The following is a 19,207-nucleotide window of genomic DNA, read 5'->3' on the forward strand; positions in this document are numbered from 1 at the left end:
TACATAATTTATATCGAAAGAGAACATAATCCAGATCACCGTCTATTATTCAAACGCTTAAATAACAAAAAACTATTACTCGTTTTTATACGTATTAAAGGTCGATATTAGTAGAAATTGCAGCCTCGATTTTTCATACTCTTTCTTGTTTTGCTTGCGTTCAAAGTGTTTTTCTGTCACGGTGATGCATAAATAGCGGACGTATGGATCTCGTTTCTTATTCGTCTTGATGATTCTCTAACGAGGCAAGTTTCAAACGGACGATCGATGGCTGCCGTATTGGCGCGGTTGCCTCTCATTATTTATTCCCGCGATTTGAATAAAGCTACCGGAAATGTCTTCGTCCCTTGTCCAATTTTCACTCCGCGCTACCAAACACTTGCCAACTTCACCACTGTGTGTATAATGCCGTGGTTGCTCTTCGCCGACCTATAGGACATACCTTCCCGTAATCCTCAAAGTAGAATTTGAAACTTTCTCGTTGTCGATTCCTCGCTTCATTTATGCGTCGAGTTGCGCGCAGCCGTTAGACGTTGCAGCTCGAATCCCTAATTAAAGCCTGTTATATTCATGGGAGATTCGCTCCCATTCCGGTTTTAAACCAGGAAAATGGTTGTCGATGTTTTTCTAATAAATTGCTTCGTCAACATCTTCCACATATAATTAAGGGATTACATTGCTTCGATTATTTCGAAACATGGGAAAGCGAAAAATTACTTTTACATGACATAGTACGGCTTTTAGTTTTTCAAATGCTATAACTTCTACAATATATTATATTTCTTTAAAAAATCTGTATCTTATACGATAGAAAGTATTTTTTTTAAATTAGTTAAGAGGTATAGACATTTAAAAAAATTGTTTTAAATTGTTAGAAAGAGTGTACCAGCGTCGTTTCACAAATCTGTAATTTCGGTTTTTTATAGAGACAGTTACTAAGAAACTAAAGTTAAGAGTTACGAGTTGAAAGTTCACTGCGTGCTTTCAACTAACGAACGCGATGCCTTTCGAACAGGATTAATAAAAGAAAATACATCCCTCTGCTTTTTATATCGTTGAGAAGAGCAGAGGCCTCGTTTTACACATATTTACTACGCTAATTACGCAGTACGGGGACAAGATTCACGTTACACCGTGTAAAAGAAACGCCAGGTTGAGAGAGGATTTATATTGTACTCCGTTAATTCCCGTCGTAAGAAGGAAAAGGGGGTGGCGAGTGCTCTGGGGACGCTAAAGCAGTGGTTTTGTCGGTCATTACGATGGGGAAAAAATATATCCGCGAACAGAGAAGTTCTGCTTTCTAAGGTGAATATACAGGGTGAATCGTATACAGGGTGTTCTGCTACCCCTGTGAAAAATTTTACTGCGAGCTTCTAGAGACCAAAATAAGACGAAAATCAAGGATACTAATTTGTTGACTGAGGCTTCGTTAAAAAGTTACAGAAACATTTCTGGCCACACAGTATATATTCGGTGAAGAATATTTTTTCTTGAAAGTTCATAGAATTTCGTGGGTATATGTATTCACCAAAAATGATTGTAATTGACCCCCGCAACCGAAAATAATTTTTCCAAAACGATTTGAAATTTTTTTTTTCCGTCGAAAAATTTCACACCTTCTCGAATTTTTTTCTAGAAAGTGGGTACGATTTCGGGGGTATGTCTATTCACCAAAAATGATTGTAATTGATCCCCGCAACCGAAAATAATTTTTTTAGAACGGTTTGAAAAAATTGTTTTTCGTCGAAAAATTTAAGCACCTACCCCCTGTCGATTTTTATTAAAAATTCGTTTTTCATTTTTAATAAATTTGTTTAACGTCCTACGAAAATTTGATGTAGTACTTTTTTGTAGGTATCCATGAGCTCTAGTTCCATACTAAATTTCATTGAGATACGTTCACTATTATAGAAGTTAGAGACGTTTGAAGATTGAGCCATTTTTATGGGGTTTTTCTCACTTTATGGGGTCAACGAACAACTTTTTTAATATGTTTAGAATTTCTGCATATTCTTCACCAAAATACGCGTTATTTGCCTTTTTAAACATTAAAATCCTTCAATCCGTTCAGGAGTTATGATATTTTAAAGATATGGATGAAATTTCAGGGGAACATATCAACGGTGGTTAGACATACATTTTCGGTAAGGAATTTTTTTCTCGAAAGTGCGTAGGATTTCGGGGGTATGTCTATTCACCAAAAATGATTGTAATTAACCCCCGCAATCGAAAATAATTTTTCCGTGAATGATTTGAAATTTTTTAATTTAATTTTTTAATAACTTTTTAACGAAGCCTCAATCAACAAATTGATATTCTTGATTTTCGTCTTATTTTGGCTTTTAGAATCTCCCATTAAAATTTTTCTCAGGGGTGGTCGAACACCCTGTATACATGGTGAACCGTATATAAACGGAAGTAGACCAGAAATTTTATCCAAATGAATTTTCGAGAAGATCAAATTTATTTTTGCTGAATTACTCTGCGTTCAATTACACCACCTTCAACCCGCGCAAGGAATATCGCGAGGACCGGTAGCGATGCAGGATAAATCGCGAAATTATGCGACGAACACGCAGCGAGCTTTTTCATTCGTAAGAGGCTGCACAAAGCGGTGGATGGGAGGGGCGTGGGGAGGAAACTAGGGAAAGAGGGAGAAAAGCATCCGACGGCGTTCTCGATACACCGCGAGATACGTATGAAATATTCATAAGATTGTGCGAGTCACCCCTTTCGTTACAGTGAATCGCGCGACTCGACGTTTGAAGGGGTGGACGCCGCCGCGTTCTCCTATAGACAATCTTGTTTTCGAGGGGGATGCAAATCGGGCTCAATGCGCCGCGTTCGAAATTCAGTTTCAGATAAAGTTTTGAAAACCGGAAGCTCGCGGTGGTTTGCAAATAAGTCACGCAAATACGCTGATGGAAATAAAATCGCGACGAGAGGAACCGGTGTTGTTCGATACCGTCACCGAATGGTCGATTCGCGTGTGATTTTGGCACCAGTTCGGCAAACATTTCAAATTTTCGCGAGGTTTGTATTAGATGCAATAATTATCAGGTTACACGCTGTCAAAATATTGATCACCCGTCGATCGTCGAGGAAACAAAGCTTCGTTGCGCGTACTTGTTTCGATACTTTTACACTGTTATATTGAATAGATCGTGCATCGTTTAGGCACGATCGAAGAACGAACTCATCGGTGAAGATTTAAATGAGTTCAGAAATTCGTTTCATTTTCGTTTCGAGGATACAAAGGAAGTCGTTCGACGAGTTCAGAGTTTTGCAGTTCAGCATCTTCGCTGAGTTCAAATGAGTTAAAAGGTTTAAAGTCCCCGGAAGTTCTGATAGCTTCCTAAGTTTAACATTTGAAAATTCAAACAGTTCCGAAGTTCCATAGTTTTGAACGTTTTAGTCGTCAGAGTACGAAACGTACGTAACTGTCAACCATTCAACGGAGAGTGCCGCATTAACGAGCTCTGACCCCTGTTTACGTCTTTTCTTTCCAATCTATGGGGAAGGAAAGTATTATAATCGAAAAAAACAACGAAAAGTTTCCCATTTCATATACTATATAGTTTAATACGATCGCGAATAAAAGGCTGAATTGCTCAAACTTTTTCTTCATCTTCTGTGGAAAGGAAAAATTAATGGAGATTCTACGGAAAGTATTAATATATTTAACGTTATTCTACTCTGCATATAAAAATGGAAGAAATCAATACGAATTTATCATATTGCATAAGTTGTACAAGTTTCCGTGTGAAAATTGTGTTAATACTAAAACATGGTCTTAAAAGCTACGAAAACATTGATATTACACGCAGTGGAGCTTCCATGCATGGTAATTAAGACGTGTTTGCGTGTTCAGGTCGTGTACAAACATTTCTTAAGTAAACACGCTTGATACACGGTCCCTAGGACCACCTACCAAAGTCGAATATCATTTTAATACTCGAGTAGCACACACTGGAAATATCGGAGGATACAGAGGATTTGTCAAGGTAGTAGACATTTATTGAAAAGATATTTATCGTCGTTATAAAAGAAAAAACATTCCCTTTTCTACTTTTTATTTGAAAGGCATAGAAATAGAAGTAGATTTTCAGGTTTACAATTTGTGAAGTGTTTTCCTCTCATAAATCATAAGACAGTCGTATCCCTTTAATCGTAGAAGAGAAGAAGTTGCATTTAATCGGCGTAGAAACAGCTTTTTCGAAGGGAACGTAGCGTTAATTAGTTATTGTCAGTTCACGTTGACCCTAACTGCGTAGTCGCATCGTTACTCGCTGAAAAATGTGGTCTTGCCTCGAGCGTGGATAAACGGGAAAAAGCTCGTAAACGACGCGCGAGCAGAGTAGCGGGATAAATGTCAGAAGGCAGTGACCCTAGCGAATAAGTGTGGTCTGACACGAGACAATGAACGTTTCTGACGGTAATCTCGGAGGAAATGAGTCCAGGGACTTCTTCGCGATAGGGAAAAAATTCTATGCCGTGTTGTGTGCGCCTGTGCGCGTTCCAGCTGACGCATGGTAATTACTTGCATCGCGATCCAAGTACAGAGGACGAGTCTGAACGTTTTGCGGCGTTCGCTGAAACGTATGCTGAACTGGGAATTACGATAAGGAAGGTGGTAACTCGCGCTGAAATACTCACGACCATCGTTGGGAAGTGGGATTGTTTTCTCCTTTGCATTGATTTTCAGTGAAATGTGTTCACAAGTTCTGGACCCTCCACAAAATGGAGAAATAGTAAATTCAGAGAGATCGAAGGAATATTTTAGTGGATCGTTAGTAATCAAAATGAGCGTTTTTAGCTCTCTTTAGTATGAAACTTGTAAATATAAAAATAATTAAGAATATATAAAGAATAAAAATTTTTTAGGTATCGTTCGTATTTTTTTAATTTTAATAATGAGTAAATTAAATAAAAACTTTTTTGAACATTTTTACTATTGCAATTTATTGCCATGGACGTATCGAATAACTTTTGTTGGAAACTTTTTCGTTAGATTAGCGTAAATGCTGGAAAAACTGTGGCGACCATTACGACCCTGTGTATGTAATATAACATTGATGAGTGTAAAAAAACTTTGTTATACCTATTTTATAACTGACGGGAAAGTAGAGCAGTGAATATTTTTATAAAGTTAACGTCATACGTTTGTGTCGTAATGTCATGGGTATAATCAAAATTCTGAACAATGGCAAACAGTCAACTAATTTTTACCCGAATGAAAACTAAAGCCCTCGCGAGTATGGGCATAAACTTCCATTAGATTAAACAAATTTATTTTTAATTAAAAAAGTAATTAAATGCAAATGTTTTATGACGTGATCTGATATATGGGTCTGCAGATTGTGCGTAGAATTGCAAATTTTCTTTCAGATTCATTTACAATTCTTATTTCAACTCGTAAGACCTCGTTCATAGGCTAATAATAATAATATTAACGTCGGTAATACGCTTGTATAGGAAAGAAAAAGAAACATATCAGATTCTCAGTAATATAACAGATAATATTCAGAGATATAAATAGACTGGTATTAAACTCAAGAGTTCTATTAAGGATCACAGAAACATTTTTAAAGGTTCGATAACAGGATATATGTAGGTACAATGGTGGCAGGTAACGAGCTATAGTAATGGGTAGCAGAATGGAAGGGGAGCAACGAAACTTGGGCGCATGATGAATAGGAACAGTTAAATCGAACGCCTATCTGGTACTATGCAAAGTCGGGAAGTTGATTTCTGGAAGGAATTGCGAATCGCACTAGGTCAGATATTTTAGTCAGTCATTGAAAGCCTATAACTAAACAAAAATTACTCGATAAAAAGAAAATTCAAAAGAAACTAATTCAAATAACAAAGATTCAGAAATGCCTAGTACTTGAAGCAAACTTGTAGTGAATTATGAGATTCATTTGATACACGAGATTCTACATATACAGGGTGTTCGACCACTTGTGGGAGAAAATTTTAATGGGAGATTCTAGAAGCCAAAATAAAACGAAAATCAAGGATACTAATTTGTTAATTGAGGCTTCGTTAAAAAGTTATAGAAACATTTCCGGCCACGTAGTATATTTTCGGTATAGAATTTTTTTCTCGAAAATGGTTAGGATTTCGAAGGTATGTCTATTGACCAAAAATGATTGTAATTGACCCCTGCAACCAAAAATAATTTTTCCAGAATGATTTGAAATTTTTTAATTTAATTTTTCAATAACTTTTTAACGAAGCCTCAATCAACAAATTGATATTCTTGATTTTCGTCTTTCGTAGGCTGATGTATGTGATGGCCGTCTGTTACTCAATTTTTGAAATTAATAAGGGGCTGCAAAAAGAAAATTCCATTACTATTATAAGCCACACTTATTCTGAATGACATTCTCTATCAGTTGATGTATCGATTTTTTTTTAATTACTTCTTGATATATGATAAAAAAACGTCGTCATTTTCTATATGTAACTTTATTAGCTTATTAATAACAATCCAACGGTCTACCTCTGAGGTATCAACCTAAAGTAAACCGACGATACATCGGTCTGGGGTGGTTTTATCGCATAGGATATGTCACGCCGGGATCTGGTAAATCGATAATGCACCGTCGACGTGTGTGCCTGGCTTTCGCATACCTGCATCCATTCTACCAGCTCCTCAGTCACCTTCCTCGTTCCTGCTGGTCCGTCTTCTCGAAAGGCAGCCTCGTGCACTGTATCCCCGGATTCCATAGAAGTTGGAGACAGTCTTCGTTGAGAATGGTTGTTGAAGTATTAAAACGGAAGGGGAGGGAAGCAGACGGCGAACAAGGCGCGCAACCTTTTCATAGGCTTCTTTGACTTCTCTCGACTGCATCTCAAAGGATTCGTCGAGAGTCAGGGACGTAGACGGAGAGATTGCCGGGAGTGCAATCTCCAATTTCTGAAATTGGCCATTTTCCGCTTGGCTCGACCTATTTCCTTTTCGTTAATTCCTTACGTACCTTCCATCTATTCCATCTCCATTAAGGATCTTATTTCGATGGGACAGCAGGACCTTAGCGGTATCGTCGCTCGTCCAACGAAGACATCCTGATTGCGGTCCGATCGATACACCCTGCGTTGTCTGGCGACTGGGAATTATTTACCGCGAACGTTTCTGGCGCAAGTTTCACGACGAATTCCCTCGAGGCTTCTCTGATACTTTCTTCGAGAACGTCAGGAGTTCTGGTACGTCCTGGCGAATGTAAAGACGTGGACGATTCTTAGTTCTTCTTATCGATTTTTGTCGCAGAAGCATATTTTCCCAAAAATTCAGCAAATAACATGTTATTTTAGATGACAACTGTCATTGAATCAACCTGTATAATTGGCAACAAAGGATTAAGGAAGTTGGAAAAGTGTTGAAATAGTTTTCGTTATTTCGTAAATGTCAGACATTTCCAGAAATTTCTCTCTTCTTAAATTCTGTTAGAAACCGACAGAACTTTGGTCGTTAGCTTCGAATGTAACGAGTCAATTTGTAACTCGTGACGATTTATTTTTCAATCTTTCTCTGGTACTTTTGGTTACCTAATTAATGTCTTATTTCGTTACAATAAGATAGAAAAGTTAAAGTGCTGTTTTATTAATATAAATTGTGTTTCTTTCGTTGTAGACAGATAAAAAATGAATGCGTAGAAAAAGTCCTTTATTTAGACATTAGAAACAACTGTCTGATTTTTTCGTAATACATGGTTATTTATAATCAGGATAAATAGTGGTTTTCGTACCTATATACACGGTGATATGCACCATAAATGTGGATCGTTAGTCCCAATGGGCTAACTCGCCATCGTTAGCTTTTAATTGGGGAAGTCGAGTTGTTTTACGGCCTGCTTTTATATGCTACATTAAAACTTTCATGAAATTCATATTTGAATTCGTAGAATGTTAGTACGCCGAATAACAATAATACCCTTTACACAAACATTTCTTTGTCGTTTGTGTAAACCGCACAAAGGTAGAAAGTTGCAGTCACGTCAGTGTTTCAAAACCTACCCTTAAATCGGTTAGCAGATTTGATCGACTACGATTTAATACTTTGACTGCCACGTCAGGATTTACCACTATGATACTAGAAAAATTAATTTTCGAGTTGAGACGTCGAGGGAAATAAATTTGAATGGAATTTGTGAATTTTAACAAGGTTACGAAAATAAGTATTGAAACAAATTTTGGGTTACGTAGCTTACAATGGTGTAAAATCAAAATTTTAATCTTGCAGAATATTATACAGTTATACATCTGGCAGTGAACGTGTTAAACAAGATCCCCAATATTTATTCGTAAACGTAATATACAAGAAATTCTTTTCCGATCGCAGTCGAAAGTTGTCGATAAAATGTAAATATATATATTTGAGACATTCGTTGCTCTCCATCCCACCAGTAAGCACGGAATCGTAGAAAAGGAAACAAAACGAAACCAGTTCGCTTGTCGACCATCTGCGACGCGGTTTTGCCTCGCAAATTTTTTTATAGTCGTTCGAGAGAATCGCCATTGCTGTTATTCATGCGACGGTGCGTCATTATCTTGGAGCTATCTTAAGCGCTCGTTTTCATAGTCGACGCTTATTGATTTAACTTTTAAAAAGCAAGCACGCGAGAAACGTGGACCGCGGGGGTGTGCGTGTCTTCGCGTCGGAGGGAAACAGACGATACCTGGAAAAAGGAACGAGAGCGGAAACGACGATGAGCACTAATTGGATTAAAATTTCATCGACGGGGATACTCGTGCAGTTTTGCTCGCTCCCTCTCCGAACTTTCACAGCGCCAGTTTAGCCCCGACTTTCGCGTCGGTTTGCGAAATAATAGCCCGACGGATGTTCGAGAACTATGTCACGCGAGGTCGGCGGTTCTGTTGAGATTTTGCGGATCTGAAAGCGCATAATGGCCACGGGCGGGCTCGCGCAGCCACGATGCCGAACCAGCCGTCAATTTTTCGCTGAATTGGGTAATCTGTTTAGGTCCTTTCTTTCCTGGCGCTCGATCGACCGCGTAACGTAATGAGGCTGTACTCGAACATCCGTGAAAATGCTTTCCTCGCGTCGAGGGTTCGTTTAAAACGAAAGTGAACGCGTAAACGTCGAACGAATTTGTGAAGCACATGGCGAGCTCGAGAGGAATCGCTTCAAAGGGTTCGGAGACGAGTGTCTTTTCGTTGACGCGCGATTCATTAACGCCTAAACAGAAAACACTATTAATAGAGGCCAAACTTGGATTGCTTTGAATTTTTTTGTATTTGTTTCGTTTTAAAAATTAATTTGTATTATCGTCTTTCTTTTCTTCTCGATAGTTTTAACCTTCTTTCATTTTTTCTAATTTCTTTCGATTTTATTTTAAACCTCAGCCTACTCTTTCTTTGTCCATCTCTTTCTAATGAAAATAATACTTCTTAAACGAATTAGAGTCGAAATGAATTTATCTATTTTATTTTTTTCAATAGCGTAGTAACGCTGTTTTTCTTAAATATTGTGTTAAAAAATTTAATCGTCTTATGAGTGGTTATCTCTACCAACCGACACCGTTTGTAACACATCTAGCTAATAATTGCTATGTCGATAACCGATGACACTGTAAATCAATTTATTTTGTACCGTTCAAATGAAATCCAAGCTGTACGGAACGTATGAAATTGATTATCGACATACTGTCGATATCTGAGACGTTTCAATTTTTTTTTTAATGTTCCTATTATGGACTAAAAGTTGCGGTTACAATATACTTCTGATTCTAAATACTGCAAAACCCACGCAATCATTCGTGGTTAAAACAATATTATACAAATCCTACTGTAGTAATTTAAAAAATACAGTTTATACAGTTTACTATAAAAGGGCTACCATTTCGATTTAACGTCTGCATATATTGTTTGTTTTACGAACGTTAGTTTGAGCATTTGTATAGTGTAATTTGTAGCTGGTTTTAAAAACAAGCACCCTGAATAGTCAGAAACTGTCCCTTAAAACATCTCGAGGCATTAGAATTCCGGGGAAACGTCATTCTAGAACATTTATTATGGTCCTGAAAATGCATCCGGACCACGTAACCAGCTTTTGTACGGATCACCGTGCACTTTTATCAGGCATGGCACGTTTCTAGCCACTGTATAGGCCTCTTTAAAGACGCTTCGAGCAACTTTACGCACGTTCTCGCTGCGACCAGTAACGACTGTGTTTTAGTCGCGTTTTACGAGCATAATACGACTCGAGCGTCGAGCACCATAACGTTTTCATCGGTTTTCCTCCCCGACGAATACTTTTTCGACCAAAAGACACATGGGCGCCCATTCCTCGTAAAAATGATACTCCTTTCTTTTACGAAGTTCCCTCGTGCAACCCTTAGATTCTCAATCGAGTTTTTATTATGATGATTTCAGTCGTCGCCACGTGCCCCCTTGCTTCACCGGTAGGTAGTTCATTTCCGATCGAGAATTGAAGCAGTCCGGGCTACGGCCCCCTCCTTGGTTTCTACTTTTACTTTTTTCTCCAACTTTCACTCGAACCCCTTCGTGTTACTTTCTTCTTATCGCTCAGTGCCGAGAAACTTTCGCGAAGTGTCCCGAGACCGGTATAAAAATATTACTGGCGCCCCAACGAATATCTGATTTCCAAAGTAGCCGTAGAATTTGTACGAAGAAGTTATTCGGTTCGACGGTGAAACTACACTGGGATCGGAAATCTCAGGAAAACTTACGCGTGTGGGAAATTAGCTTGCGTGACATCGAAATTAACTCAGTAGCTTTACGATTAAATCATTTATACATAGTCGATACTTAGTAATATCCTTCTTCCCACACATAAAAAGTTATAACATTTAAACTACGTATTCTATTGGGTAATACTTGCTTTTCTGTCAATTCCAATTCAAACATTCCAGAGTTTGAAACTCGCGCCGTGCTTTTATTGGGCATGCGCAAACCAACCATTTACGCCTCGAAATACACGTGCAATGTGCACGCGTCGTGCCGTAATTTGACTGCAAATTAAAGTATATTTACGTCTGTGAACTAGAATGTCAGTTATCGAAGAAAAGTGATTGCAACTTGTGAAATAATTAACCGTTTAAAAAGTTATTCTCTCATAATAAGAACGAACGAGAGCAGTACCATGTGTGAAGTTTGTTATCAACGCGTTTCTAACATGCTGGGCGCAGCTGAAATCAACTTTTCCAGCGACGCAAAAGAGAAATGGACGATTCCAATTCCGTATTCGGTAATGTATAGACAGTCGAACAGTATTACAAGCCATTACTCTCAATTTCTTAGAAAATCCTCGGTACTTTACTCGCTAGGCTACACCGATCAGCAGAATCTTGGGCGGGAATGTTCTTTATTTCCGTTTTTTCCTTCTCTTCTTTCGTGTCTGCAATTTTCTTTGTCCCAACTGGTTCGACAAATTGTCTAGAACGGCGATCCACGATTGGGACGGTGATATGCAGTGAAAAGATTTATTTAATCAAATTTTAAACTACATACGTATATTCTAGTCTTTTTTTAATTGTACGATACGAGTCCATATATATTTATTTTCAATCAATGGTATTCCTTTAATTTTATATTATAAATATGTTCCTTCAAGATCAAGCGAATGAAAGTTTTATATTTGATGGTTTTCTCATTGTTGTCCAGATTGTTGAACTTCTTCTTATCGTAGCACATATGTGTGCTTGCTCCACTGTCCAAGCACCAAACTCGTGCCCTTTGTGTGGTTGTGCTGAAAGCAGTGGCTGTAAAAGCATCCTGTGTCATTCTTTTATTTACTAATTTTGCTTTTGATCTGCAATTTCTAACAATGTGTCCTACTTTACCACATGTAAAACACTTAATTTCAAACCTCTTTCCTTGTTCATTTTGTGTAGTATTTCTCTGCGTTCCTTTCTTATATGGTTTACCTGTATTAGACAGTAGTGCTTCTTCTGCGCCTCATTCTTGTTCCTTTGTATTTTCAGCTCGTCTTGACTCCTCTTCAAGTATTTTGTTTTTCAATTCTTCTAAAGATGGCATTTGCTCTCTTCATTCAATTGCTATACACAAAGTTTCAAATTCATGAGGCAATGAATTTAACAATCAAAGAGACAATAGATTTTCTGGCAATTTTAGTTCACACTCCTCGAGCTGCTCCACTATGTTCATAAATTCATTTATGAACTCTGTTATGCTTTGATTTGACGCTTTCTTTAGATGGTACAACTGCTTGAACAAAAAACATTGTCTCATTGGGCTTTTAGATTCATATTTTTCTTTCAGTACTTGCCATGCATCTGCAGAAGTTTTTACCCTTTTAACATAGTTGTATTGGTCGGGTTGTAATAATTGTAATAAATGTAATAATTGAATCCAGAGCTTTCTCATCGTTCGTAGTCCATTCCTAGTAGCTCTCTCAAAGTCTGGAAACGCTTGCATCTACCTACTTCCATAATCCATTGTAACGAACTACTCTAATTTCTAAATTCGATCTACCTTTCCAATATTCATTTACTATTCGCGTGTTTAATTCTCTGGGCGTTCTGGGCCCATAACCTGATGGTTTTTGAGCAATAAATTTATTAAATATATATATTTATACAGAGATACGCGCACAACGTAGAAAACACGCTCGGAGGAAACGCTCGCTCGAAACAAACGATGTTCGCAAAAACAAAGAAACAGAACAAAAAGGGCCACGAATTTTCTCGAATTGCGCGGTATTCGAACATTCTAACAATATTTATAAATAGAAGTTTTTGATAGTAGGTTCCCCTGAGTATTTATAAGATCTGTAAAAACAATTGTGATATTTTAAAAATATTACGTTTAGTGTTGTTTCAAGAGTCGTTGTTTTTTCAGACAATAAAGTACATTTCAATTTTTTCAACCTTGTAATTGTAATGCGTCTCGAGATGGTGTTTTTTTTAGAAATTTCCGTTTAGTTCGCTCATCGGAATTTCCCGAGGATGCCTAAGTGGTTAATGAATTCTTTTTCTGCGACTTTCGTATTTTTTCGCGGATTTTCCTGAATTTGCATAAGCGACGGGCCGCCCACTTCTTGTTTGCTCAGTGACCGAGCCTTAATTGAACAATCCGATCAATTAGGCTGAGCAGCGCGATCTTTGCATCGCGAATACATCTGGAACTTTCCCCGTGGATTAATTAACGGAACACTCCCTCGAGGGAGCGATTTATATAGGGAACTAATTAATACATGCCACTCATTAACGGTACGCGTGAAAATTAATGCCTCCACGCCCTTTGAGAGGGAAAACAAACGACTTTAAATTCGCTTGGTTCTCGGTAATTTCAGTTCGTGGAACTTTCGATTTGGAATCGCACCAGCCCTCCTAGATAAAAACTACTCGATTTTACGCACAATTAATTCCATTCCGTGCGCGGGAAAGTATCGAGAAAGAGATTTTCCGGAATGCTTAAATTCTTTTTTTGCGCGTGTATAGGAAATATTTCGGAAACTTTTCGACTTTGTTTGCAAATTCTGTTACTTTAATCCAGTCTCGGGACGAAAAGCTATCGGGAAAGAAAGTTTCGAAAACCCTCCGTGGAAGATGATAGTACTGTATGAAAACAGAGTTTCGGAAATGTCTCTTGTTACATGACGGAAAACCATCTGTGGTATTTTGTGTTGCAAATTACATCAGACGTTTCCACGAGGGAAAACTCATTTAAAGTTTACTATTATTATAGAAATCGTTTACGTGTATAAAAATTCCAGTTGTTAGAAGCATTTAAAATATCTGGGATTTAATTTTTTATTGAATCTTTTTACAATATACCCACAGTTGTAAATCCTCGAAATTAAGATTGAACATTATCCACGTTAATGTGAAACATTTTTCGGATGTTAAACTCATCCTTTTCGATATATTTGTTGTATTACTACGCGTATTAAATTTGTACAGAGGTGAAACTTGAAAACCTGATTATTTGTGCAATGAAAGACCATAGCTCATAGAAATTCATTTGGAAATCAAACGTTGCAAGAAGATCCATCCTCATTAGTACGGTGCAATAAACGAATATCGTTTAATTTAAACAATCGTTCGGATAATTTTCTGCTAATTGAATAAAATCCGCAAATTGTATTTCTTAATCTGTTTCTGCAGTGTATTATTTTGTTATTATTAACGGTCGAACTTTTATATTGTGGTCCTTATAAGAAATTAATACTATTAATTTATATATATATTTATAAAAAGGAAAAATAGAAAGAAAAAAATTATTGAAAATTAATCTTGTTAAAATCTAATATTTGCATTAGATTAATAATTTTTTTTCTCGATGAGGCTCAGAACATAAAATTCCGAAATGTTAATAAATAAATAAATATGCTGCTTAAGAGTCTTAATTTAATTTATTTAACCGTATCACAAAATTTAAATTTGATACAAGTAAGATATCATATCTTTCAATCTAATATTTTGTAGATATCTATTGTTTTGGAAATAATATTAATTAATTATCTTTTACCGAGAGATTATTTGATCTTTTTGTTAAGACGTAGAGTGTTTCGTGTGTCTGTTACGAGCAGTACGGGTAATTTGTATCAAGCCTTAGGCACAAAATCCATCTGACGTTTCAATGTCTGTCTGTTACATATGTGAAATGGAGCTTTTATGAGCTGAATATTCAAAGTTATGAATGAAAACGTGCATTTGCGAGCGTCAAAAGGTTCAAGAGATGGTTCATTTTTGAAAAATGGCGTCGTCCCCGGGGACTGCTTCAACACAAACAAAAAAAGTTCAGCTTTTTATGTTTTAATAGCGTGTGGAGACACATTCTTTCAATTTTTCCCCTCTTATTTACATCGTGGAAAATACAAAGTTTCGCTAAATATTATGCGATAAATAGCAGGAGCATAAGAATTACATTCTTTTTTTCAGTTTTGGTAAAGGAAATCAAGTTAGAAATAAACGTAGGAAATATCAACCATACAATTGGTTTATTTATTCCATTGTATTTTTTATTTAATTTATATATTCTTTTTTTCAACAACGTCGGCGACAAAATTGCAGAAACATATTTTTATAATGGAAAATAATCACAACTATTTCTTAAAAATAGATTGTTTCGAAAACAAACAATTTTCGAATTGAACGTGATAAAAAATTGACATTTTTCCAATCAAAATAAAATCAAACTTTACTATTCGTTCCCTGTACGCTACGGTTAAAGCAAAACTGCAAAACAAGCAAAAATCGTGAACGTTTCTATTTTATAACAAAAAGAAAGTTGATATCGATGATAGTTTATAAAAAAAAATATCCAACTCGCGCTAGTACGAGGATGATATGTACATGTATTTCGCAATATTTCAAATTTAGGGAATGCTTGAATTTGATACGTTCAATCATATAAGTTTAAAAATAAAAACATTAAACAAAACATACGAGTTCGAAGCTTTTAAAGTACAAGTGAAACGTTTCCATCGGTTCTATCTAAGAATGGAAACATTCAAGCTCGAAACGAGTATGCTTCATAGAAACGACACAATACGGGGGAGGTTCTTTTTTTCAACGTCGTTTTTTTCGCGGACGCTTTAAGGGAGGAAAAGAGGTTCGGGAAAGAAACGAAAGATAAGCTCGTGGAGCGCAAGAATCCCCATGGGAGAAGGTTAATCCCTTCCTACGAGCAATCTTTTGTATCTTGCCCTATCTTCTAGACCCTAATGGATCGGCACGACTGGTTTTACGTTGTACCAAAGGGGTTGTTTTCCGCCGAGTTTCCTCTTCTCCCGGGCCTTGTACGTTTCCTTTTCTCGCGCACAAACCACAAATTCGGGAGTTTCGTTTGTCTGCGGGTTCCATTCTCCTGTTCCTTCGAATTGGCGAAATGCACCGTGAACTACCTCGATGATGAGACTTGGACGATTGTTGGGAAGACGTTCGATGTAAGGCGAAATTTCGAGACGGGAACCACCAGCGAGTCGAGTGTTTATTCAACCAACACTGAGAGGTATAACGTAGGTAAGCTGGATATTCGGAAACCGAAACCGATTTTCAACAAAACCGTAGGTATTTGCAAAGATCTCGTCGTCTATCCGTAGAATTTAACGTAACTAAAATTCATTAATCTCGAGAATAATAATTACAATACTCGATAGACTTTGTTTAGACTGAAGATACCTCGTCAAATGTACGGTGTGTTCGTTTCTGACAATTATTTCGAGTTACCCTACTGAATATTCCGTACGAAACCTCTTTGTAATATTTTATAGAGATTGTGACCAAGATTGACGTACTCGTTGTTGAATGGTTTTTCGAATATTTACTTTTCTATTAATGTATTTGTATAATACCGTTTAAATGATCGAACCGTAGCGAAATCCCCCAGCGTTCTGCAGCTTTATGGTTGCGTCCGCTTCGGCCAATATATTCGATAGATCCGAAGCACAAACGAACCGTTCGCTCTCGCGTGGTCACGTAATCTACGGTTTAAAATAAACAAACGTTTCGCGAGGTAACGGGCTGGAATTCCCAGCGTCAGCAACAGTGACCAGTGACGTTTATCCCGGAAGAAAATGGATCCTCGAGCCGGATTTCCGCGACAGAGTCCGTACAGCCATTTTGGCGCGGAAGGAACCGCGAAGTCGAGAGGATCGATGGTATCGACAGCCTGTCCTCGACCGTCCTCCGATACAATCCCAACCGGACGTTCGCTCTGAAAACCCGATTCCTGCTGATCCGAACTTCCATTGAATCGGGCCTGTTCCACGTGCACTTGCGAGGACACGCGCGCTTTTCCATCATTTCCATCGTGTTCCAACATATTCCGATTTAAACGTCAAAGTTAGACATTTATAGCGCTGAATTTTCTGTAAAGTTCAGCCAATCGAAAATTTTCTAGGTAGTTTCGATCGGGTATCGATAATAAAAAATGATATTAAGATTGCTTACCTGATTTAATCCTTATACAAGGTGTTCGGCCACCCCTGGGAAAAATTTTAATGGGGGATTCTAGAGGCCAAAATAAGACGAAAATCAAGAATACCAATTTGTTAATGAAGGCTTCGTTAAACAGTTATTAACGTTTAAAGTTCCGACCGTTCAGAATTTTTTTCTCGAAAATATGCAAGATTTCGGGGGTATGTCTATTCACCAAAAATGATTGTAATTGACCCCCGCAACCGAAAATAATTTTTTCAGAATTAATTAAAAAATTTTTTTTTCGTCGAAAAATTTAGGCACCTACCCCCTGTCGATTTTTCTTAAAAATTCGTTCTTGATTTTTAGTAATTTTGTTTGACACCCTACAGAAAAGTTGTCTAATACTTTTTTGTAGGTACCCATGAGCTCTACTTCAGAAAAAAGTTTCATTAAAATATATTCACAATTGTAGGAGTTATGGCTGTTTGAAAATTGGACCATTTTTATGGGGTTTTTCTCATTTTGCAGGGTCAAGGACCAACTTTTCGAATATTTTTGCGATTTGTACATATTCTCCACCAAAATACGCGTAATTTGCTTTTTTAAACATTAAAATCGTCCAATCCGTTCAGAAGTTATGACGTTTTAAAGATACGGACGAAATTTCAGGGAAACATATCAACGGTATGGTCAGACATACATTTTCGGTAAGGAATTTTTTTCTCGAAACTGAGTAGGATTTCGGGGGTATGCCTATTGACCAAAAATGCTTGCAATTGACCCCTGTAACTAAAAATAATTTTTCCAAGACGATTCGAAAGTCTTTTTTTTCATCCAAATCTTTCAGCACTTACTCGAATTTGGTGGCCGAACACACTGTATATAAAAATCTGAACAAGTCTATACTAGGTGCCATTATTCTTAGTAAAGCAAAGTTAGACATTTATAGAATTTTCTCTAACAGTCGGTCAATCGAAAATTTTCTAGGTAGTTTTGATCGGGTATCGATAATAACAAACAATCTTAACACTAAACTTTTAAAATTTCGTTTAGAATTTCTAATGCACAATATTATTTTAGCGCCATTTAACTTAACTACTTGTCTTATAGTATACGTACAATGAATTTTACAATATTCATTTCTATTCTTATTGTTTGTTTTCTGAGAAAAATATGTAGTCTGTCTTGCCTACCACGACCGGTCATCTGATCGGTTGATTTATATTTGAACTGGACAAAATTTGGTAGCAAATTCTGGTTAGCTTTTGATGTAAATAGGAAATATATGTATAGCAAAGACGAAAGGAGGGAATCTTCAGTTTCCACTGACTTATAACCGTCTTCTAACAATGTGTATTATAAATAGTTAAACTTTAGACGGGTGAAGTTTCGAAACAACTCATGTTTTCTGCATAATTGAGCCATCGTTGGAAGCGGTAAACCTTCCCCTTTAAAATGGCTTTTGGTTTTTGTCGATCCGACTTTCCGTTTTCGAGATATCGTAATTTATGTAAAAGGTAATTTTTTAAATTCCACTGTCTCTCGCTATTAACGCGTATTAAAAATACTAAAACTTTAGACGCGTGCAGTTTCGAAACTACTAGTGCTTTATCCATAAATGAGACATTATTGGAAGCGGTAAACCTTCCCCTTTAAAATGGCTTTCGGTTTTTGACGATCCGACTTTTCGTTTTGGAAATATCGTAATTTATGTAAAGGGGTAACTTTTCTTAATTCGACTATCGCTGTCTTCGTCTAACGTGTCGCGTCGGACCTCTTTTTCTCGTACGTGACTCGTGACCGAGTGGCCGACTGACCTAGTTTCTCCGAGTCACGTGCCGGTCAACGACCTTGACAAGGCTGCAGTAAACAAAGCTTCGGACCTTTATATCTCCGAAACTAGCCATCGCATCGACTTGAAACTAAAATTGCTATATCTCCGGAACTAAGAGAGCTATCGACTTGTTCAAACGCTCATTTTAAAGGGCTTTTCATCCTCTATCTAATGATCATATCACCTAGTATAATTTATGCTGTCTTCTATGTTTATTTTGAAATTTACTTTGACATTACATACCCAAAGTAGTTTCAGCACTTCCTGTAGATTGTACGACTAGTGTACGATAAAACTGGATTATAAATTGTTTATTTAATTGAAAATGAATTTAAATTTGTATACAGGGTGTTTACATAATTACTATGCCATTTTTTCGTAAATAATTGTTTTCTTCGGAATTAAGTACGGTGTCCACTTGAAACAAAATTTGTTTTCAAGGGCGTTTTATTCTTCTATCCGATGAAAATTACAAAATTTCAACGTAGTTTGTAAA

The 19,207-nt window shown here is 37.0% G+C and overlaps 2 protein-coding genes across 5 annotated transcripts in view; one reads left to right on the top strand and one right to left on the bottom strand.

Annotated features, from left to right (window-relative positions):
- The window catches only part of Rho-5 (rhomboid-5), a 300,427-nt gene that overhangs the window by 162,292 nt on the left and 118,928 nt on the right, over nucleotides 1–19,207 (top strand). The window lies entirely within an intron of this gene.
- Nucleotides 18,684–19,207, bottom strand: part of LOC143341964 (uncharacterized) — a 208,775-nt gene continuing 208,251 nt past the window's right edge. The window contains exon 11 of the mRNA XM_076765411.1: nucleotides 18,684–18,727. The gene's annotated coding sequence lies outside the window, so the exon portion shown is untranslated. The remainder of the gene's footprint in view (nucleotides 18,728–19,207) is intronic.

Source organism: Colletes latitarsis, chromosome 5 (assembly GCF_051014445.1).
Source record: "Colletes latitarsis isolate SP2378_abdomen chromosome 5, iyColLati1, whole genome shotgun sequence".
Lineage (NCBI taxonomy): Eukaryota > Metazoa > Arthropoda > Insecta > Hymenoptera > Colletidae > Colletes > Colletes latitarsis.